Source organism: Spinacia oleracea, chromosome 5 (assembly GCF_020520425.1).
Source record: "Spinacia oleracea cultivar Varoflay chromosome 5, BTI_SOV_V1, whole genome shotgun sequence".
Lineage (NCBI taxonomy): Eukaryota > Viridiplantae > Streptophyta > Magnoliopsida > Caryophyllales > Amaranthaceae > Spinacia > Spinacia oleracea.
The window spans coordinates 51,369,772-51,395,191 of record NC_079491.1 but is presented as its reverse complement, the minus strand read 5'-3'; the positions used below and the strand labels follow the sequence as shown (position 1 = coordinate 51,395,191).

General features: G+C 41.1%; 1 pseudogene; it reads left to right on the top strand.

Annotated features, from left to right (window-relative positions):
* The window catches only part of LOC110795861 (citrate synthase, glyoxysomal-like), a 93,072-nt pseudogene that overhangs the window by 46,785 nt on the left and 20,867 nt on the right, over positions 1–25,420 (top strand).

Below are 25,420 nucleotides of genomic sequence, written 5' to 3'. Positions count from 1 at the left end.
TTGATTTGGATGAGTAACGAAGAAACTGCCGAAAAACTGCGTACATATAATTAAATAAACGCAATTTGCAATTAATTACGAAAATTAATCACCCCTTTAATTCTTTGCAAATTTGTAAAATTTAACCATGTTCATGCAATTTAGATTATGAAAATAATAAGAGGCTCGTGATACCACTGTTAGGTTATGATACATATGAATAAACATAAATCATGCGGAAAAACCATAAAGCCAGGAAACATGTTATTTACACATAATCATTTAGCATAATTCAGATGCATACACTTTGTAGCGTGCCCTCCCTAGCTGCGCCCGAACCGAACAAGAACAAGTCTTTAGGACTCCAAGTGTCGTCCCTCCGTAGATAGTCCACAACACGTCCGGATCCGCCTTAAGCTTGACCAACTAGAATCGCCCTTAAGGTACTTAGAATTTTCGGCTATTGTAGGCAATGATGTGACTGAATTTTTGCTCTCAAAAATCACTTTGAATACTTGAATTGTCTCTCTAAATTATGAGCCCTTAACTCATATTTATAGGCCATGGAATAAGTAATCGAATCCTACTAGGATACGAATTAATTAAATTAGAATCCTAGTAGAACTCTTATTTAATTAATTTATCTTTTAGGATTAGGAATTTAATCATTAAACAAATCCTATACTCTTTAGGTTTCGTATGTGAACACAAACTCTACACGAGCTTGACCCGCAAGCGTGCAGGCCATGCCCGCGCACAGCCCACACGGCCGCTCGGCCCACACGAGCTACAAGCCCACACGAGCAGCAACAATGCTCGCAGCTGCGCGCGCTGCCACGGCCTGCTGGGCCTGGCATGGCCTTGGCTGTTCGTGTGGCGCGCTGGCTTGCTGGGCGATGGCCCGGCCTCATGCTGGGCCTTCGTCTGGCAGGCCTCGTCCGATGCTAATTCGTACGATAAGCTTCCGATTAAATTCCCGATTCCGGAATTTATTTCCGATACGAACAATATTTAATATTTTCGATTCCGGAATTAATTTCTGTTTCGAACAAATATTTAATATTTCCGTTTCCGGAATTATTTTCCGATTCCGATAATATTTCCGATTCTGACAATATTTCCGTTTCCGGCAATATTTCTGATTCCGGCAATATTTCCATTTCCGTTAATATTTTCCGATACGTATCATGTTTCCGTTTCCGGCAACATCTACGACTTGGATAATATTTATATTTCCGATACGATCCATATTTCCGTTTCCGGCAATATCATCGTTTCCGGAGTATTCATTTCTTGCCTTTGACGATCTCAGCTCCCACTGGAACCAAGATCCGTCGATTCCGAATATCCATAGATGGAGTATTTAATGCCATTAAATACTTGATCGGTTTACGTACTATTTGTGTGACCCTACGGGTTCAGTCAAGAGTAAGCTGTGGATTAATATAATTAATTCCACTTGAACTGAAGCGGCCTCTAGCTAGGCATTCAGCTCACTTGATCTCACTGAATTTATTAACTTGTTGATTAATACTGAACCGCATTTATAAGACTTATTATATGCATACTTGGACCAAGGGCATTATTTCCTTCAATAATGACCAGGGATCTGTTTGATTCTGTTGTTGGCTGAGTCGGAAAATTTGCTAATTATAAAACAACTTGTTTTCTGAAAATGGAAGTGAGGGTTAGAGTAGGCATCATTGATTTCAACAAACCACTGAAATCAGGTACATACCTTGATCAGAAGCTTCCATCCACAGGGGAGTTGCTAGTTCATGTTTAGATTACGAAGTCAAAGAATTCAAATCATAATGGTTTTACAATCTATGAGATTCATTGTTATAACTTGATTTGAAAAATTACCTTGAGCCGAAACAGGATGAAACATACAGTAATGGGGTTGCTGGAGTGGTTATAAATAAAATGATCCATTGACTTTCATGTTCTTCATGTACTGTTTAGATTACTTTATTTCTGCTTTTCTTGTTAAATTGTTTTAAAAGATATTTCATTTCATTTTGCAGTGTATGGAAATCTACCCTCAAAAAGTCAGTTGGCCGATTGGGAATTCACTGTGTCCCAACATTCAGCTCTTCCGCAGGGCACATTGGTGGGTCTTTGAACTTCTTAGTCTACACATAAAAAAATTTCTTTGCACCCTGTCCATTTATTAGATCTTGTTGAAATTGTAACCAACTAACAAGGATAATATTATGAGTTGATGAAAGATATGGATTATATTCTGAAAGAAATTTTATGTTTTTGTTTGTAGGATATCATACAGGCAATGCCTCATGATGCACACCCAATGGGTGTTCTTGTCAGTGCAATGAGTGCTCTGTCTGTCTTTCACCCTGATGTTAATCCTGCTTTGAGAGTGAGTAAATATTTTCATGAGATACACACTATACACGCTTTATATCTTGTCCTATAAGTCTGTAACCTATTTAACAAAGAAGCATGTTACCTCAGCTCTATCATCCCAACTATGTAATGTTCCCTGGTGTTCTAATCTATGCACTTTGGCTTGTTGTTAAACGATGTAGTTCATTATGTATTGAAATTAGATATTTATTTACTGTTTGGTGTTGCCTGGGTGAAAGAGATGTGTCACATGTAACCAAATTGTCTTATTGCAAAAGAATCTAGGAAAATAGGTGCATTTAATGCAAGACAACTAGAGGCCCTTCAATTTCGACGGGAATTGGAAGTTTTGTTGTTGAATAGAGACAAGGTGAGGAGTCGTTGTTGATGGCGTGAATTCAAACTTCATAGGATTTTTAAAAAAATAGTCACCTTAAAAGCTGTGATTTGACTATGTTGGGCCTTCCCCAACCTGCACCTCCAGTATATGATCAGGCCTCAGGGCCAAGCCTGACTCTGTAATGATTTTGGGTCACTCAAAGAAGAATGCGTGTAATTTAGTGGAATAAATAGAGAAAGAATAGACGAAATAAGATAGAAGAAAGTAGAGCAAGAAGTAGATAGAAACTGTAAATAGAGGGTTAGGAATTGATGAGCATTGGAGAGGCTCACTTCTCGTCCGAGTAAAGAATTACAACACACTTTTTTCATACCGCATACATGCACCTACCCTCCCCTTTTATTGCTACGCTACTGATTACTGAACCACTTCCTAACAAATCCAGAGTTCCTGACACTTGCTGCCTGCTCATATTCCATCTAACTGTCTTGCATCATCTTTCCTGATTTTCCCTTTGCGCTCTCATAAGTCATCAACTTAGGGTTGTTAGGCTGATTCATTATAGACTCCCAACTCATTTAGCCCCCCCCCCCAACACACACACAATCATAATCATGGTTATCTGGTGCAATTATATCATCTGTATTCTTTACTTCTTTTCCAGGCCTTTTTGGTTATGATGAGGGATTCAAATCATTTAGGTTTATATGTGATAGGTGTATTTTCCGTCGTTGAATAGAAAACAATCTAATCAAACAAAATTTATAAAACACCTTAACTATCGGCTATATTGACTATAGCGGCAAGCATAGGGATCGTCCCATAGGAATGGATATGTTTGACTATTCAATCTATGCGTTCACAAGCTAGTTCGGAAGGAATTCGAGTTTTTGAATTAAACTAAGTAAAGCTAGAAAAGCAAACAAATAAAGAAGTTCTAGAGATTTCGGGAATCGGCTATGGAAATCGAATCAAAGGAAGCACAAGGTCAAGACATTCATGAATATGCAACGACATAGCAAATAGGGGAATGAAAACTAATGACGAACCCGCCACCTCTCGGATAGGGAACGCTAAGCGTCTAACCCACGGAAGAGCTTTCGCCTAATTCTAGATTAAACTAACTAGCATATAATAGGAACTATCATTCACTTGCACAAATTAGGCTCACAATGTCTTGCCAAACCTAATCATACATTCCAATCTAATCCAATCGAATAGCATTCGCGACTACTACTCAATTAGTCATGGAAATCCTATCACTAAATCACATTTAATCACAACATCAATCATAAATTTCCCCAAAACTTCTCCAAATTCAATCCCAAAGCTTCATCCCTAACCTCTAGACTAAACTACTCAATTAGCATGATTAACATCAACATTAAACTAACATCAATCCTAATCATGAATCTAATTGCAACAATGAAGCTATTTGAAACAATAAAATTCAAAAAATTCAAACCACAAAAATTGGGGAAAAATCAAGCAAATTCAAAATGTCAAACTAATTCTAGAATTTAAGCATTAAATCTAAGCAAGAACAAAATTAACTAAGCAATTAAAGAATTGAAGAACAAAATCAAAAGAGGAATTAGAATTATACCTTGAAATGAAGAAATTGCATCAAATTTTGAAGAACAAATGAAGAACAAAACTCAAAGCAAAAAGAAAAAGAAATCTGAAAATAATGATTGAATTCACTAAGAATTGAAGAATTTGAAGCAATGAATCCTAATCCTAATCACTAATCTAAGCCCTAAACTAATTCTAGAGAGAGAATTATAAGCTAAGCCTAAAATCTTAAAATTAGAAGTGAATTACGTAAAACTAACTATAATTACAAATGCTGCGATTTACATTTTTATAGTAGCAGCCCCGCAGCCGTGTTTAGTCGCACAAGGGGTATGTTTGGTCGCACAAAATATGTGCGGTCGAACAAAGAAGCACATTCGGTCGCACACCAAATTCAGGCCATTCTGTCTTGACACTCGCTCGCACAACAGCTCATGTTTGCTCGCACATCCTTGCTCGATCGCACAACAATTCATGTGCGACCGAACAGAACTGCAGAGCTGTTCTGCGCTATTTTGCGTGTCGTTCTGCTGTGCTGGTCTGCTGCGATATTCTGCTTGAGCTGTAGCTGCTGTTCTTGCCTTGATAACCCTCCTTAGTTGCTGTTGTAAAGGCATTTAAAAGCTCGAGGAATTTGGTGAGCAACAGCAAGGATTAAACAATCAACAACCAAGGGAAGAGCTGTGTGCATAGCTGCTGTTTAGCTTGTGTGCTGGCTGTGTTAGCTCGTGGCTGTGCTGTGATAGCATGCTGCAGTGATGCTTGCTACATGGCTGTTGTGAGTATTGCTGTGCCGTACTTGCTGCAAGGTAAGGATCATGGCACTCAAGGGGAGCATAAGGCTGCTGCAGTGGCAGCTCGTGCATTGTTGTGAGTGCACAGCTATGGCTGTTCAGTTCGTGCATTTGACTGCTATACTGCCTGGTCTGTGCTCTTGCTGCACTGCTTGTGACAGTGCTGAAAGGCGGGCTGTCATTCGTGCACTTGGTAGGCAGTCTAAGTAGATTGTTTCACCTAGCAAAATCAATGAAAATCGTAGAGCATTTATTAATAATCGAAAATCAAAATATTAATTCGTTTAACAATTTTACAAATCGTAAAACATATAACTCGTCGACAAGCATAATGACACGTTATTAACACGTTAATACTCAAGACGAACCTTACGCAACGAGAATGCGCACAAAAGGCATATTTAGAGCAAAAACGACTAAAATATGCGCAAGACGAGAAAATGTAACGATAAATGCAAAAATGCAACAAAACGAACTAAAAACGATAAAACTAACAAAAAATAATAATAAAATGCTAATAAAATGAACTAAAATCCTAAGCTAAGAGCGACATAAATGTCGCTCATTAAACGCCCCCAAGCTAACCCTTTGCTTGTCCTCAAGCAAAGCTAGAATGAGAAACGGGGAGGAGAATGAGCTTAATTATTAAAAAACAAAATTACGAAAATAAGAACTACAAGAATGCACACTAACTCACTTTCGTAGGAATCACGGTTGCATTTAAGCGCATGCAACAAGCTCTTTGAACCCCACAATCGCTCATGAGGGCGAGTGAGATCTCGGAAGGGTTTCCAAAGAGAAACACCCATAAATCTTCCAAAAATTTGAATCAAGGCAAGATCTAAAAATGAAAAAGATAGGAAAAGAAAATATAAGAGGAAAAGAAAAGAAAAATAGAAAATGAAACTACAAAACTCAAGATAAGGGCCTTTATTATGGAACGAGCACTAAAGAATCCTAATATTACTAACTAAATAGACGAATGCACGCTAACTAATGTCCTAGATCGAGTGAAAGATTCAAATGCCAAGCAAAGTGAACTAAGGGCAAGCACTTATCAATTCCCCTTCAACCGAGCATACCACGTCAAATCTCTAGATCCTATCCACCCTTGAGAATAGCGTCTCGAGACACCGCGAAGGCGCCGGAAAAACAAGATTAGGCTACCCGACATCTTAGCATGACAATCCCATTCCCTAAACTTGACCAAATCCTCCCTCCACCGGCAATGACTCAACTCTAAAGGGTCAAGAGGACTTTTTAGGGTGTAACGTAGGCTAGGGGTAAGGTGTGGAATAAATTTGGTAATTTGGTGCTCATACCTAAAGTGAAGCGCAATGATAGAACTCAACTCAAGCACATCGAACCAAAAACAAACTCGTACCACTTATTTGGGGTACCCCCAAGCTTATTCAACAACTACACTAAACTAAAACCTTTTTTTGTTCTTTTTCTTGCTTTGATTTTCTTTTTTTGCGTTTCAAATTAAACTTTTCTCTTGCCTTGTTTTTCTCTTTTTTTTGGCTTTTTCAAAACTTTACTTGCTCATTTTGCTTTTGCTTATTTATTCACTATATACAACATAATTCCTAAACTTTTCCATTCACACCAAACAACATTCATTCCTCAACTTTGCATAATCAATCAAAACCAACAAGCATCATAACTCTAAGCTTCACTATCACTTCTAAGGGTGAAAACAAAACAAAGGCTATTAGGCTTGTAATGTGCTCATAAGAAATGAAGGGTCAAGGCTCAAATTGCTAGCAAGGGGGATATGCAGACAAAAATATATGAAAAACAGAAAATAAAGTAAACTAAAAAAGAAAAATAGTCACCGAAAGAAATGTCTCTATCGTCCCCTAAAGTAGTTCGGTCGCGGTCTCGGGAAGGAAATAATCGAATTCGGGAAGTAAGAAAGTCAATGCCAAGGATCCATGCCACTCAAAAATATATGAATATGTGTTTGGGCTAATTTGAACATGAACCTCACAAGGGAACAAATACCACTCTCTTCGGTTTCAAATCACTAGAGAGATCGACACCATCTTACCACAAGCCAAGGGTTCAAGATGCATGCTACCCAAAGTTCAAGATGCATGCTACACCTAAATCCTAGATTCGACCCAAGACATTGAAAATCGTGCAACCATCTACCAATTAGGAATAAAAGCATTCTAGCCTACAAGTTCCAATTTTATTTGCCCAAATCAAGAATAATGCCTAAAAATATAGAAAAGCTTGCCTTGACAAAGACCGAAAAGAGAAAAGGAAGAAAGAAAAAAGAGAAAGAAAATAAGGAAACCGAAAAGAAATGAAAAAGAAAATGAAAATAAAGAAAATATTCACAAAATCAATGAAACTAATCAAGAAATCCAAAATATTCACAAAATCAAGCAATCCATCACACGGAGATCAAAGTAGCAACAATAGAATCTCCCCCCAAGCTCGAATTAGGCTATGTCCTCAAGGCCTAAAACGAAACTAGGAGGGGCACAACTACCCATCCAACCTATGCCCCGCAATAAAGATGCCCAACCCTGTGAGGGGGTCGAAAAAGCGCGAGGCTAATGCGTGACCTCGTCCCTCGTGGGTGTGACGATTCTTTTTATTCAATCAAGTGTAATTGGATTTTCTGTGAGTTTACACCCAATTGACTAGTAATATAGGAGTCGCCATTCAGTTTTTATCAACAATGAGAAAAACTGACAAAACCCGGTTATCGTGACATAAAGGGAGTGCAATTATGTATGACCACGACGGCCGTAGGTTCCCTTGTGATCCCTAGTGTGGGGATCTCTCAACATACACCCGCAAGGTAGAGATTGAGGGTTCGGGGAACTATAACTACCGAGAGGAGTACTTCGCTCGTCGATAACTCCAGAGGCAGGATATCCTTACTAGCTCAGCATAAATAATTGAAGGGACATGCGTTAACTATTAAACTAATCTGAGCTGATTTTAGCAATATGAAACATATAATACTAGATCGATCGTGATTATCCGATTTAAATAGTATTAAGGGACCTAGCATGATAACCCAATTTCCCGAAAATATTATATTTGTTAGGCGTGATAGAACAATCAGATTTAGTTAGTTTAACAGTTCATAAAAAGGGCGAGGAAAGCAATTAAATCATCGAGAAGGGGCACATTACGACGCACACTTGAGAGGTGCGTCACGGTTCTCAGAAAACTAACCACTTTGACTTTGCTAGTTCTCCTTTTTATTTAAAGAATCTCAATTATGGGACAGGATACGTTCTGTTCGATTTATGGATCGATTGCGACAGAACGCGTGAACAGTTTCGCAGCGTGAGGCTTAGGGTAAGGGTTGGAGTCAATACTTAGAATATAATTATGTGTTGTGTGTGTCCTTTTCACGTCGAATTTGGGGCTGTATTTATAGGGAAGAGTTCGTGGAAAGATAGAATTGCATAGTTCTAATCCACAAAGAATTAAGAAAAAACACGTACCCAGGTATTTTCAGCGCCCAGGCCTGGGCGCCGAAGATTTCGGCACCTAGAGCCAGGCGTTGAAAATAGGGTCTGGGCTGTTTTCTTAGTCAGATTCGGATTCCTGAAATCCGTAGTGTTTGAGACTTAATCGAGTCTTTTAGCGCGTATCAATTTCATGACGGAATGCGTCTGGGCCCGTTACGAACTCTAGGCTCGTTAGGATTTTAATTAATACGTAACTCTTATTTCCGAATCATATTAGGAATAGGATTCTCGCAGTTTTCTATCTCATTTAGGATTTATGTTGGAGTGTAACGCCTAATTCTGACAGGTTTCTATCTTTTATGACTTGCCATTTTTAACAGCTGCCCATTACGGCAGTTACTATTTTTAGCAGGTTTCCATAAATAGCAGTTTTCTATAAATATCAGGTTTCGGGTGAAATGAAAAGGGGAATTGAGATTCGTTTATTTTATAGGAGATGCGTTTTCAAGTGGAGATTTATGCTTTCATCATCGAACCTTTCCCTTTCGGGAATGGGGACAAAAGTAGGTGTCTACAGTTAGCCCCCACTTTGACTGAGTCTTGGTAATAAGACGATGGTCAAAGTATTAGACGGAGTGCGTCACACAAGCCATGGTGTATGTGACCTGTTTTGCGAGGGTCTCACGAGCCCCCGAGTGATAACATTTGACTTAAGGGTCATCACTTGAAGTGTCGACATATCCCTCACGTGTCATTGGGATTTGTCAACTGATAGCATAGATACTTCTTCACTTTGTCATATGAAGGATCTAAAGGTGCGTAGAAACTCCCTCACTTTGTCATTGGGAGTAGCTCCAGATGTTTTCTAAATCAAAGCTATAAAGTGTAATTGGGCCTGGCCAAGCCCAACCACGAGGTAAAAATGTTTTTAAAGATCCTCATTTTCAGGGCTAGCTAAACGAGAAAACCCCCTTGTTTTATGGGACGTAAAACGAAGGAAAATCCAGCACATCGCTCTTCTTTGGAAAAAACGGAAAACCAATCCTTTTAATTTTTGGAAAAGGGAAAACCAGAAAAAGTTATCGCTGCAGCGACTAAGGACCTGCACGGTTAGTGATGCAGACCCCGCCGGCTAAAGATGGCGAGCCTGTCCGCTAAGGGTGGACACCCCGTCCGATAGAAGTGGACGAATCTGTTTTGAAGTTTGTTTGCTTTTTTGAAAATAAGGACCTACGTGGTTTGTGACGTAGACCCAGCCGGCTAAAGATGGCGAACCTGTCCGCTAAGGGTGGACACCCCGTCCGATAGAAGTGGACGAATCTATTTTGAAATTTGTTTGTGTTTTTTGAAAATAAGGACCTACGTGGTTTGTGACGTAGACCCCGCCGGCTGAAGATGGCGAGCCTATTTTAAATTTGAAGACTTTATTTTTTCGAAAACTGAGGACCTGCGCGGCTAGTGAAGCAGACCCCGCCCGCTGAGGGTGGGCGAGCCCATTTTGAATTTCTTATTTTGCCTATGTAGAAGGGCTTTTGTGATTACAACCTGTTGGTGGGTCGTAATATTTCCTGATCAGGTGTGTCCTATGAGTGGGTCCACACTGTGTATATTTTTAACGATATCGCAAAATACCATTCTTGGGAAAGAAATATCAAGATATCAGATAATTTACACAAAATAGGGGAGTACGCGTGCCCGACAGCGAATATTCGCTGTCTGGGAAGCATTTTCAGCGCCCAGCTCTGGGCGCGAGAATTTCTAACGCCTAGAGTTGGGCGTTGAAAATGCGAAGGGGAGACGGGACTTTAAATTCGCGCACCGTCTCCTTCCTTTCCCATTTCCACCATTTTCGCTCAAGCTCCTCATCTCTTTCAACTGATTTCTTGCTCGTTTCTTCACTTTTCTTTACGAATTCTACTCCAAATCACTTCCTAATCTTCCCAATGTAAGTAATCTTCAGTAATTTTGAGCTATTTTTGTCAATTTCAATATTTTTGTCAAGTATTTTTATGCATGAAATTGATTTGGGGGTTTTTTATTTTGTGCCCCTTCCCTTTAGTTAGATAGTTGGAAATGTTCCTCATAACATGTTAATTAGTTTGTGCATGTTAATTTTCGCAAGTATGTTGATTCTTGTTGAATTTGGGCATTTTCATGCTAGCCCCCAAGCATACCTACGACTCTAGGGTTTTCTTACAATGTAGGTGTTCTTGGTATATTGCTTGCGTTCCTCACAATTCATGAATGACAAATTATGGAAGAATTTTCATTTTGTTGGAGTTAATTAAAAAAATTTCACTTAAGGAAGTTTTTGCTCGATATGAACTTAGTATCATGTTTTAGGGAACAAAATTGTATGACTCCATTTTATGAGCGAAATGCACTCCCTTAATGATTGGTGTGAGTGCCAGTTTTGTTAAAGGTATAATGCCTTATTGTATTATTGATCAGCATGCCTGACGAGTCGTCACCTCCTCCTGGTGGCCACGAGGAGTGTGGCATGACGCGTCAGTCTACTGGCGCGGGTCCCCTATGGGAGGGCCCTGAGCTCTACGACGGTCGTGATCTGCACTACGACCTAGAGCACCACGTGACTTCTCGCCTTCACGCGAGGAGAGAGACTACGGTTCGCGGCTATGGCGCAGCGACGAGTGAGACCGTTTTTAGCTTCCTGAGCTCGGACGCCCAGGCTTTGGTGAGGGCGAGCTCACTGTTTCCGGTGGTCGAGACCTTCTGGGAGATACTACGGCTTAACATCTCCCTGTCCTTTCTGCGGTCGTTCATGAGGTGGTGGTGGGATACCACCAACACCTTCCATTTTCCTTGGGGCGAGAGGACGATCACTCCCGAGGATTACAAGGCTTTGACGGGCTTGACCTTTACAGGGAACCCCTTCGTCTGAGGTCGGATGGCCCATCCCCGACTGTTGTTGAGGGTACCAGGATCCTGGGCTCGTGGATGGGTAGGAGATTGCCTTCGTACCAGCCTCGTGGGATACCTTTCGCTGACCTGATGTGGGCCTTAGAGCATGGGGTAGAGGAGTCGCCTTCGAGACAGGCTCGGCTGTTCTACCTCCATTTTATTACTTCCACTTTTCTATCGGGTCCGACTGACACCTTGACCCGAGGTGGATAGGCCTGGTGGAGGACGTGTCTACACTGGGTGACTATCGCTGGGGCGATTTGGGCTATGCGACGCTCGTCGGCCAGATGAGTTTGGCGGTGCGCGACTCGGACCCGAGTAGACGTCACTTTGTGGTTACATTAGCGGGAGTGCCACGTTTGATCGAGGTTTGTGCCTAGACTTTCTTTTGTTTTCTAGCTTTTACCGGGCCTTATTTTTTGATGTTTTATTGTCCTTTCTTTTTGCAGCTGTGGGCCTTTGAGGACTTACCTTGGCTGGCTCCCCGAAAGGGGCAGAGGCCTTTGGAGTTCCCCGCCGGCCGCCGTTGGGGTTGGAAGAAGAAGCTGACAGTGCGTCCACCGCCTGATACCGTGTGGGATCTTATCCGGGACGGGAACCCTGAGCATGTACAAAATCTTATCCTCTATCTCGTATTTCGTTACTCTTTTTTTTTCTATGTGCGAGATCTGACCGTGTTTGTACAAAAACAGGTAGTTTGGACCCCATGGCTCTCTTTTAGGGGTACTCATGCTTCGGTCAGGGATAGTTATGCCCTGAGCTAGATGCGGGTCTTGTTCGTTGGCCGCCGGGACCCTGTCTGGTACCTGGGAGAGCGGGTACGTATGCAGACGGTCGGGGCTTTTTCGGTGCCTAGGCCTCCGCCTGCGACTATGCTGTCTACTCGCTCGATAGGCGAGTCGTGGAGGTTCCACTCGAGGACTGGCGTGCCGGCGACGGAGTTGGTGATAGAGGGAGCTAGCTATTACCAGTTTATCCAGGATTCTCTTCGTCTCCCGGAGCCTGGCGCTGTAAGTTGTCCTCTCTTTTCGTATTGATTATAGTGTTTCCATGCTCGTGCCCATGTATTTATGTCTACTGTGTTTTGTGCAGGAGTGTCCTGATCCTTCATTGGGGGGATGGGTGCTTCCCGATGCTCGGATCTCGTATACCGGAGAGAGTGGGTCCGAGATTGTGGAGACTTTCCCGGAAGACCGGGTTTTCCATGCTCCGCTCCCTGAGGGAGTACAGGCGGTATGCACCTTTTACTTGTGCACTCTTCTTATATTTTTCTTTCTCTCTTTTTTGTTACTAACATTCCTGTTTCAGGTTCCGGCCCGTACGGCCAACGCGATGGTGGGGGTGATCAACCGGTTGAAGTCCGCGTTGGTTCGAGCCCGATCTGCACTTTCTTGCAGGAGCCCCAACTCTACTCGGGTAATGTGCCCTCTCTTTTTTTCTTTTGATCTGTACCTTTTGTTTGGCTTTCTTTTACTCACTCTCTTTTTTGTCTTTTCTTGTAGACTGGTGCTGGACGTGCCGGGGCTGACGACGCGGGTCCCTCTGGTGGGGGACACGGTCGTGAGAGGGAGAGGGCACGACACTCGCCCCTACGGAATCGCCGTTCTGACGCGAGGGTGAGTTCTTCCGGGGAGAGGTCCGAGCCGGAGCGTAGGCGACGTTCCGTGTCGGTGGCCCGAGAGCCTAGCCCTGAGTTGCAGTCACAGCCTCATTTTTGGGGTGATTCTGGCTGGGGGCCCTCATACCACGGGGAGTGGAGTGGATGGACCGGCGAGGCTTAGAGGCATGGAGACGATGACGAGTCTTAGGCTTACCTCCTGTTTTGTACATATTTATTCTTGTATTCCGCATGTATATATATTTTTTGCGATTTTTGGTGCAAGAATGTTTTGAGCCTTCCGTGGGCTTTGTTTTAACATATTATAGTAATATTAGCTTTCTAAACCAACGACGAATTTTGAAAAGGGAAAGACTTTCGTAAAAATAATGAGTTCATACAAGAGTGCACACATATTTTTAGACTAACCGACTACTTGGGGTATTACATATGCATGTTCACTATTTTTTTGTTTTTTTGCCGACTCGTGCCATACTCCTTTGTTGGGCTTGTTCCTGAAAGTTTTTGTGGCTTCTATTTGGTCTTGCCCGTGCATGGGTTAGCGTATAGTGCCCTTTGCAATATACATTTTTCTTGATGTGTTGCATGACTTTATTATTTTTTAATTTTATTGGACCGAATTCTTGATAAGCATTGCCTACGTATCTTGTCAGAATCAGGTCGCGTGTAGTTCTAGCTTTTGAAAAAAAAATTGAAGGGGTGTTCATTAAACGTCTGCTTCCCCCCCAAGTGTTCGTGGTTCTTTTGATGATTCGAAAAAGGAGTACGAACACTTGCAGAATCGGGAGGATAGGTGGCAAGAGAGAATGACGCCCGTTCAAGGGCGAAAGAAATATCGGCGCCCAGGCCTGGGCGTGAAAAATAACAGCGCCCAGACATGGGCGTTGAAGTTTTGTCCTTCGCTTTTCCTACTTTATCGAGTTTTATGCCGCTGCTTAGAGTAATGTACAGAATGCTTGCTTATGAGTCTTTACGTGTTTTATTAGATGCCTTAACTCCGGACCGGACTTTAAATATAGTACTTTTTCAATTGGTCTAAGTTCGTGAGGTTAGCGAATTCCGCTCCATCTATGTCAGCTAGTTGGACTGCTCCGCCAGGTAGGATGGTCTTTACAAAATATGGTCCTGTCTAGTTAGGTCGGAATTTTCCTCGAGGGTCCGTAGTAGGTGCGCGGACTTCTTTTAATACAAAATCTCCTTCTTTGATATTTCGAGGTTTGACTCTTCTGTTGAATTGCCTTGCGATGCGCTTTTGATACACTTGCACGTGATGTAAAGCTCTCAACCTCCGTTCGTCTAAAAGGACGAGCTCGTCGTACCTAGCTTGAACCCAATCGGCTTCGGGTAGCTTGCTTTCTAGGACGATCCGGAGGGAGGGAATTTCCAACTCGATCGGTTGAACTGCTTCTATTCCGTATACCAAGGAGTAGGGTGTTACTCCAATGGAGGTGCGGATTGAGGTTCGATAGCCCCATAATGCGAAGTGTAATTTGTTTGGCCAATCCTTATAATTTTCGGCCATTTTTTCGATTATGACTTTAATATTTTTGTTGGCCGCCTCTACCGCGCCGTTAATTTGCGGCCTGTAGGGAGAGGATTTATGGTGTTTGACATGATATCTTTCGAGCAGGTCTTGAACTTCGGCCCTAAAGTGGGAACCTTGGTCACTTATGATCTCATGTGGAACCCCATTATCGACAGAATATGTTCTTTTCTAGGAATCGAGCGACATGTTTGGCCGTTAATTTTGCATAGGAGACTGCCTCTACCCATTTAGTGAAGTAATCAATTGCGACTAAAACGTACTCGTGTCCCCCTACGCCTGTTGGTGTTACCTTGCCGATTATGTCTATACCCCAGGTGGAAAAGGGCCATGGAGAAGTGAAGGTGTATAGTTCTGAGGGAGGCAAATGGTTAAGGTCACTGAAGATTTGGCATTTTGGGCAAGTTTTTACAAAGTGATGGCAATCGGTTTCCATAGTGGTCCAATAGTACCCTGAGCGGGATATTTTTCGGGATAGCATTTTTCCGTTCATATGGGGTCCGCACACGCCGTTATGGTATTCTTCCATTAGTCTTTGGGCTTGGTTTTGGTGGACACAATGTAACTTGATTTTATTCGGCGTGTATTTGTAAAGTTCTCCCAGGATTATGCTATATTGTGAAGCGAGGAGGCATAGGGCCTTTTGTGCTCGCGGGGAGGTGTTTGGGGGGAATTCCCCACTTGTTTTGTAACGAAGGATGTCCGTGTACCTGTTAGGTTATGATTCATATGACAAAACATAAATCATGCGGAAAAACCATAAAGCCAGGAAAGCATATTATTTACACATAATCATTTAGCATAGTTTAGATGCATACACTTTGTTGCGTGCCCTCCCTAGCTACGCCCGAACCGAACAAGAACAAGTCTTTAGGACTCCAAGTGTCGTCCCTCCGTAGATAGTCCACAGCACGTCCGGATCCGCCTTAAGCTTGACCAACTAGGATCGCCCTTAAGGTACTTAGAACTTTCGGCTATTGTAGGCAATTATGTGACTGAATTTTTGCTCTCAAAAATCACTTTGAATACTTGAATACTTCAATTGTTGTCTATAAATTATGACCCTAGGCACCTATTTATAGAGGTATGGAAAAGGAACTGGAATCCTATTAGGATACGAATTAATTAAACTAGAATCCTAATAGAATTCTTATTTAATTAATTCATCCTTTTAGGTTTAGGAATTTAATCATATGTCGAAACCTGATAGCTTTAGGATTCGTATAGCACACAAACACACACACGCACGCACAGCAGCCCACGAGGGGCACCATGCGCGCGCGCGCAGCCCGCGAGCTCGCAGCCCATTGCCACGAGGCCCACACGCTGCCGCAGCCTTGGCGCGCGCTGGGCCTGCCTTGCGGTGGGCCTGGCGCAGCCTTGGCTGATGCGTTGTGGCGCGCTGGCTTGCTGGTCGATGGCCCGGCTTCGTGCTGGGCCTTCGTCTGGCAGGCCTCGTCCGATGCTAATTCGTACGATACGCTTCCGATTAATTTCCCGATTCCGGAATTCATTTCCGATACGAACAATATTTAATATTTCCGATTCCGGAATTAATTTCCGTTTCGAACAAATATTTAATATTTCCGTTTCCGGAATTATTTTCCGATTCCGATAATATTTCCGATTCTGACAATATTTCCGTTTCCGGCAATATTTCCGATTCCGGCAATATTTCCATTTCCGATAATATTTTCCGATACGTACCATGTTTCCGTTTCCGGAAACATCTACGACTTGGATAATATTTATATTTCCGATACGATCCATATTTCCGTTTCCGGCAATATCATCGTTTCCGGAGTATTCATTTCTTGCCTGTGACGATCTCAGCTCCCACTGAAACCAAGATCCGTCGATTCCGAATATCCATAGATGGAGTATTTAATTCCATTAAATACTTGATCCGTTTACGTACGGGTTCAGTCAAGAGTAAGCTGTGGATTAATATCATTAATTCCACTTGAACTGAAGCGGCCTCTAGCTAGGCATTCAGCTCACTTGATCTCACTGAATTATTAACTTGTTAATTAATACTGAACCGCACTTATTAGACTTAACATAGAATGCATACTTGGACCAAGGGCATTATTTCCTTCAGTCTCCCACTTGTCCTTAGGGACAAGTGTGCATTTCCTAATTCCTTTGTCGCTCGATGCTTGCTCTTGAACATAAGGTAAGAGTTGTCATCCTTATTATGTCCAGAGGTGTTCCTCGGTTTCAGAGTTCAACTGATCAAATAAACAGATAATCATAGCCTATGATTCATCCGAGGACGGCCATGCATTTCACAGTTTCTAGCTCTCCGAGTGGCCTTGTACAACTTTTAAGCATCTCATCCCGATTTATGGGAGGACAATCCCAATATTGCGATCTTGAGATTAGACTTCGTTTGATAGGTGATTACCTGAGCGTTGCCTTTATAGCCTCCTTTTACGGTGCGACGGTTGGTCAACGTCAAAGCAACCAGTTCTCAAACAAGTAATCTCAAATCACTCAGGTATTGAGGATTTAGTGTCTAATAATTTTAATGAAATTTACTTATGACAGATTTTCATCTCTTACAGTAAAGTTTCATAGGTCTTGTCCGATACTAGTCTTCCCAAAGTAAGTATCTATGCAAATGATTATGATATTGCCATGTCCACACAGTTCAAGAAACAGAACTACTAGTCATCTTGCATTCTAATCGTCTAACGTTTTCTATGCGTCCAATTTTATAGAAAACTCCGACTAGGGACCATTTTCAACCTTTGACATTCAAGTTCACTTGATAGACATTTCTTAGTCACTGGACTGGTCCTGACAGTCTATCTTGAATATATCGTCAAATTGAAGGGACTCATCATTTAATAAACCACAAATTAAATGGAAAAATGAATTCTTTTCATTTATTGTGAATGATTAACCAATAATGTTTTACAAAGATTTAAACTCTAAAACTTTAAAACATTAAACAGGGATATCAAAGCCATTCTCCAATATGCTTGATTCCCATAGCTGCAGTGTGCGAGTTGTGCTTCGCCTGCGGCAGAGGTTTAGTCAATGGATCTGATATGTTGTCATCAGTTCCAATCTTGTTTATCTCGACTTCTTTTCTTTCAACGAACTCTCGTAGAAGGTGAAATCTACGAAGTACATGCTTGACTCTCTGGTGGTGTCTAGGCTCCTTTGCCTGTGCAATAGCTCCGTTATTATCACAATACAGGGCTATTGGTCCTTTAATGGAGGGGACTACACCAAATTCACCTATGAACTTCCTTAGCCATATAGCTTCCTTTTCTGCTTCATGTGCAGCAATGTACTCCGCTTCAGTTGTAGAATCCGCAATGGTGCTTTTCTTAGCACTTTTCCAGCTTACTGCACCTCTGTTGAGGCAGAAGACAAACCCAGACTGTGATCTGAAATCATCCTTGTCGGTTTGGAAACTTGCGTCCGTATAGCCTTTAACAATTAATTCATCATCTCCACCATAGACCAGGAAGTCATCTTTGTGCGTTTTTAGGTACTTCAGAATATTCTTGGCAGCAGTCCAATGCGCCTCTCCTGGGTCTGACTGGTATCTGCTCGTAGCACTGAGTGCGTACGCAACATCCGGGCGTGTACATATCATAGCATACATTATTGAACCAATCAATGATGCATATGGAATCCCATTGATTCGTCTACGCTCATCAAGTGTTTTTGGGCACTGAGTCTTGCTTAGAGTTATTCCATGAGACATGGGTAGGTAGCCTCGCTTGGAGTCTGCCATCTTGAACCTATCAAGCACCTTATTGATATAAGTGCTTTGACTAAGTCCAATCATCCTTTTAGATCTATCTCTGTAAATCTTGATGCCCAATATGTACTGTGCTTCTCCTAGATCTTTCATCGAAAAACATTTCCCAAGCCAAATCTTGACAGAGTTCAACATAGGAATGTCATTTCCGATAAGTAATATGTCGTCGACATATAATACTAGGAAAGCAATTTTGCTCCCACTGACCTTCTTGTATACACAAGATTCGTCTGCGTTCTTGATGAAACCAAAGTCACTGACTGCTTCATCAAAACGTATATTCCAGCTCCTGGATGCCTGCTTCAATCCGTAGATTGACTTCTTTAGCTTGCATACCTTTTTAGCATTCTTTGGATCCTCAAAACCTTCAGGCTGTGTCATAAACACAGTTTCTGTTAAAACACCGTTTAATAAAGCAGCTTTGACATCCATCTGCCATATTTCGTAATCGTAATATGCAGCAATTGCTAATATTATCCGAATAGACTTTAGCATTGCAACTGGTGAAAAGGTTTCATCGTAATTCACACCGTGGACTTGCCTGTAACCTTTTGCAACCAATCTAGCTTTGAAAACTTCAAGTTTCCCATCCTTGTCCTTTTTCAGTTTGAAAACCCATTTGCTTCCAATGGCTTGGTAACCATCTGGCAAATCGACCAAATCCCATACTTGGTTTTTAGACATGGAGTCTAATTCAGATTGCATGGCTTCTTGCCATTGCTTGGAGCTAGGGCTCGTCATAGCTTGTTTGTAAGTCGCAGGTTCATCACTTTCAAGTAATAGAACGTCATAGCTCTCGTTCGTCAAAATACCTAAGTACCTTTCCGGTTGAGATCTATATCTTTGCGATCTACGCGGGGTAACATTTCTAGATTGACCATGATTCTCACCAGATTCTTCTAAAGATCTCTGAGTTTCATCCTGAATGTCATCTTGAGCATTCTCTAGAGTTTGTTGTTCGACTCGAATTTCTTCGAGGTCTATTTTTTCTCCCACTTGTCATTTTGGAAATGTGATCTTTCTCCAAAAAGACACCATCTCGAGCAACAAACACCTTGTTCTCAGATGTATTGTAGAAGTAATACCCCTTTGTTTCCTTTGGATAGCCCACAAGGATACATTTGTCAGATTTTGGATGAAGTTTGTCTGAAATTAATCGTTTGACGTATACTTCACATCCCCAAATCTTAAGAAAAGACACATTTGGAGGCTTTCCAAACCATAACTCATATGGAGTCTTTTCGACAGCTTTAGACGGAGCTCTATTTATAGTGAGTGCAGCTGTATTTAGTGCATGTCCCCAAAATTCTAATGGAAGTTTGGCCTGACCCATCATTGACCTGACCATGTCTAGCAAGGTTCTGTTCCTCCGTTCCGACACACCGTTCCATTGTGGTGTTCCAGGAGGAGTCAATTCTGATAGAATTCCACATTCTTTCAGATGGTCATCAAATTCATAGCTCAGATATTCACCGCCTCTGTCAGACCGCAGTGCCTTAATCTTCTTGCCTAATTGATTCTCTACTTCACTCTGAAATTCCTTTAATTTGTCAAAGGATTCAGACTTATGCTTCATTAGGTAGACATAACCATATCTACTGAAGTCATCAGTGAAAGTGATAAAGTAGCTGAAACCACCTCTAGCATTTGTACTCATTGGTCCACATACATCTGTATGGATTAAACCCAATAGTTCATTTTCTCTTTCTCCAACTTTAGAGAAAGGTTGCTTTGTCATTTTGCCAAGTAAACATGATTCGCATTTACCATAATCCTCTAAGTCAAATGGTTCTAGAATTCCTTCCTTTTGAAGTCTTTCTAAGCGTTTCAAGTTTATATGGCCTAATCGACAATGCCACAGATAGGTGAGATCTGAATCATCCTTTTTGGCCTTTTTGGTATTTATGTTATATACTTGTTTGTCGTGATCTAATAAATAACGTCCATTGACTGATCTAGCAGATCCATAAAACATCTCTTTAAAATAAAACGAACAACTATTGTCTTTTATTAAAAAGGAAAATCCCTTAGCATCTAAGCAAGAAACTGAAATGATGTTTTTAGTAAGACTTGGAACATGGAAACACTCTTCCAGTTCCAAAACTAGCCCGGAGGGCAACGACAAATAATAAGTTCCTACAGCTAATGCAGCAATCCGTGCTCCATTTCCCACTCGTAGGTCGACTTCTCCCTTGCTTAACTTTCTACTTCTTCTTAGTCCCTGTGGATTGGAACATAAGTGTGAGCCACAACCTGTATCTAATACCCAAGAAGTTGAATTAGCAAGTATAGAGTCTATAACGAAAATACCTGAAGATGGAACGACTTCCTCTTTACAGATTTGGCGCCAGTTTGCTTAGTTGGGCTGGCCTTGTTGCCACCTTTCTTAGCATTCCTCTTCTTTCTAGATTTCTTGAACTTGCCCCCACGCACCATAAGCACATCCTGCTTATCACTTTTGAGCGTCTTTTCAGCGGTCTTCAGCATACCGTGAAGCTCAGTGAGGGTTTTGTCCAGACTATTCATACTGTAGTTCAGTTTGAACTGATCATACCCGCTATGAAGAGAATGGAGGATGGTGTCTATAGCCATTTCCTGAGAAAATTGCTGATCCAGCCGACTCATATTCTCAATGAGTCCAATCATTTTGAGAACATGTGGACTTACGGGCTCGCCTTTCTTAAGCTTGGTCTCAAGAATTTGCCTATGAGTCTCGAATCTTTCGACTCGAGCCAGATCTTGGAACATGTTCTTCAACTCACTGATGATTGTGAAAGCATCTGAGTTGATGAACGTTTTCTGCAGATCTGCACTCATGGTGGCGAGCATTAGACATTTCACATCCTTGTTGGCATCAATCCAACGATTGAGGGCTGCCTGAGTGACCCCGTCGCCTGCGGCTTCGGGCATCGCCTCTTCTAGGACATACTCCTTTTCTTCCTGCATAAGAACTATTTGCAAGTTCCTTTGCCAGTCAAGGAAGTTTTTCCCGCTCAACTTCTCCTTTTCGAGAATTGATCGAATGTTGAATGAATTGTTGTTTGCCATATTTAAAACTACAATTGAAAAGAATAAACAAATAAATAACCATTCACAGTTTCTCTTAATAAACTTAAATTCTAGCATACATGCATAATTCAATGTTCATTAAGCATTTTATTCAAGTTATGTGTTCCGGCAGGTGTGAATAAAATGATTCCAAGATCCTAAAATCATTGAAGAACTAAGCACAGTTTGTCGACTTAATCCTAAAACATCTTAGGTAAGCAAAAGCCTTTTGCTAATATTCTAGAAACTATTCTTGGTTGATAGGTACGTCTAAGAACTTATTAGGTAAACCTATCGATTTTGCCACGACATAAAAGGACTCCTTACTTATATCGTTGAGTTTCACCAAAACTAACATGTACTCACAATTATTTGTGTACCTTGCCCCTTTAGGACCAATAAGTAACACCTCGCTGAGCGAAAACTATTACTAGATTGATGTAAAGGATATCCAAGCAAGTGTATATTTTGGCATGGCACCTTTTAACTCAATTTTTTAAGTTTGGAACTTAAGGCTCTTACTATGTTGGTTAGATTTTAAGTGAACTAAAATCCTTAATCATGCAACATAATCAAGCTTTTGATCTCATGCATTTTAAGACATATTTAAAAGCAATAAATAACTTAAAACATGCATAAGATAAATGTGATCTAGTATGGCCCGACTTCATCTTGAAGCTTTAACTTCAAAGTCCGTCTTGAAAATCTCCGTGGGAGGCACCATTTTCTTCAAATAGGATAAGCTATAATTAAAACTAATTACAACTATTTGATGGTACGCATACCATATTTGAATTGAAAAACAACTTTGGTACTTTAGACCAATTACATTCAAATTAATGGTACTCAGACTATATTTTCTATCCTATTTGGGCCATACTAGTCACTTCATAACCTGCAAAATAGTACATATACAATATATACCATTCACCAATTCATTATCATGAATAGCCCACATAGCTGGTTAGTAAAACACATTATGCATCACATAAACATTTGCAGCAATTAATCAAGGGCACCAATAATCTACAAATTATTCAGTCCTTATTAATTCTAATCAAGTTGTTTTAACCTTAAGGATTTGTAGACCTAATCAAGAGTTTATGACTAAAAGGGCTCCCACTTAAACCACTAAATTCATATGCTTTACTAATTTTAAACATAAAAATGTATTTCTAGTCTAACCGGAAACATACAAATTTAATTAAAATTTAAAGCTCATATAAATTTATAATTGAATCCAAAAAGTTTAATTTAATTTCAGTCGTATTTAAATTAATTCATGATTTTAATTTTAGTAAAATAATTAGAATAAATAAAATTTATTATAATTACAATATTCAAAATTAAAATCCAAGAAAATAATTTAAATTATTAATTTTAAAATTAATTAAAATTACGTAAACTGAAAATTTCAAATTAAAATTTCAAAACAATCTAATCGCAACGCAACAATCCCACGCAACGCACGCCCATGGGCCACACGCACACAACCATCGCTGGCCATGTGCGCGCAGCCCATGCGCTGCGTCGCATCGCTGCTGCTCACCATCGCAAGGCATCACGCGAGCTGGTGCTCGCTGCGCGCCTGGTTTTCCCGCACGCGAGCTTGCGCTCATCGCACGAGGCAGCAGTATGCGAGCTGGCGCTCGCTGCGCGCGAGGCATCGACGCTGTGCGTAGCGCTCGTGGCACGCGAGCTTGCGCTCGCTGCGCGCGAGGCTCCGCATGCTTGCGCGAGGCAGTGCGCGCTGTGGCGCAGCACGCTTGCTGCCCACACGCGACTGCTCGTGCCTTGCTCTCGCCCCTGCCCACACGCGCATTGCTCACAGCCCACTACACAAGGCAGGGCTGCTGCCTTGTGCTCGTGCACCATGCCCTTGCTCGCTGCATTCGTACCGCATGGGCGACGAGCTCCCTTCCTCGTCGTCGCATGCCCGCACTATACAACACCCCTTAAGGGTAACACGTAGCGTCCATTGCTTTGTGCGTGCAAGTTATATGAGCGAGTCGCATAAAAATTAAAAATTTATATTCAAAATTAATGACAAATTAATAAATAATATTAATTTCATAATTTCAAAGCGAAAAATCGAAAATTTATTATTTAATTGATTTCCGATTAACATGGATTCAAGTCTAGGTCATAAAAATTTTAAATTTAACATAAATTTACAATTTTTATGGTGGTTTTTAATCATAGGTATCTAATTAAATTATAATTAATTATGATAATCAAATTAATTCTAAATTATTCCAATTTTCAACAAATTAATCATAATTACAAATTAGATTGCATAATTAACAAGGCTAGGCATTCAAACTTGTTAAACATATACAGTAGGTCAATCAAAAATTCAAGATTTATCAACAAGAATCGCAAATATTTAATTTAACATCTTAAATTTACGAAATTTTGCATTCGAAAAACTAAAACCTCCGAAAAGTCATAGTTAGGCTTCGAATTTGAGAATTCTGGGTTCGGCCGAAAAATTTTATTTTTGTCAAAATTTTAGAATGCCTTTTACATGTGGAATTGACACAAAAATCACTCGATTTGGATGAGTAACGAAGAAACTGCCGAAAAACTGCGTACGTATAATTAAATAAACGCAATTTGCAATTAATTAACAATTACGAAAATTAATCACCCTTTTAATTCTTGCAAATTTGTAATATTTAACCATGTTCATGCAATTTATATTATGAAAATAATAAGAGGCTCGTGATACCACTGTTAGGTTATGATTCATATGACAAAACATAAATCATGCGGAAAAACCATAAAGCCAGGAAAACATATTATTTACACATAATCATTTAGCATAGTTTAGATGCATACACTTTGTTGCGTGCCCTCCCTAGCTGCGCCCGAACCGAACAAGAACAAGTCTTTAGGACTCCAAGTGTCGTCCCTCCGTAGATAGTCCACAGCACGTCCGGATCCGCCTTAAGCTTGACCAACTAGGATCGCCCTTAAGGTACTTAGAATTTTCGGCTATTGTAGGCAATTATGTGACTGAATTTTTGCTCTCAAAAATCACTTTGAATACTTGAATACTTCAATTGTTGTCTATAAATTTTGACCCTAGGCACCTATTTATAGAGGTATGGAAAAGGAACTGGAATCCTATTAGGATACGAATTAATTAAACTAGAATCCTAATAGAATTCTTATTTAATTAATTCATCCTTTTAGGTTTAGGAATTTAACCATATGTCGAAACCTGATAGCTTTAGGATTCGTATAGCACACAAACCCACACACGCACGCACAACAGCCCACGAGGGGCGCCATGCGCGTGCGCGCAGCCCGCGAGCTCGCAGCCCATTGCCACGAGGCCCACACGCTGCCGCAGCCTTGGCGCGCGCTGGACCTGCCTTGCGGTGGGCCTGGCGCAGCCTTGGCTGATGCGTTGTGGCGCGCTGGCTTGCTGGTCGATGGCCCGGCTTCGTGCTGGGCCTTCGTCTGGCAGGCCTCGTCCGATGCTAATTCGTACGATACGCTTCCGATTAATTTCCCGATTCCGGAATTCATTTCCGATACGAACAATATTTAATATTTCCGATTCCGGAATTAATTTCCGTTTCGAACAAATATTTAATATTTCCGTTTCCGGAATTATTTTCCGATTCCGATAATATTTCCGATTCTGACAATATTTCCGTTTCCGGCAATATTTCCGATTCCGGCAATATTTCCATTTCCGATAATATTTTCCGATACGTACCATGTTTCCGTTTCCGGCAACATCTACGACTTGGATAATATTTATATTTCCGATACGATCCATATTTCCGTTTCCGGCAATATCATCGTTTCCGGAGTATTCATTTCTTGCCTGTGACGATCTCAGCTCCCACTGAAACCAAGATCTGTCGATTCCGAATATCCATAGATGGAGTATTTAACGCCATTAAATACTTGATCCGTTTATGTACTATTTGTGTGACCCTACGGGTTCAGTCAAGAGTAAGCTGTGGATTAATATCATTAATTCCACTTGAACT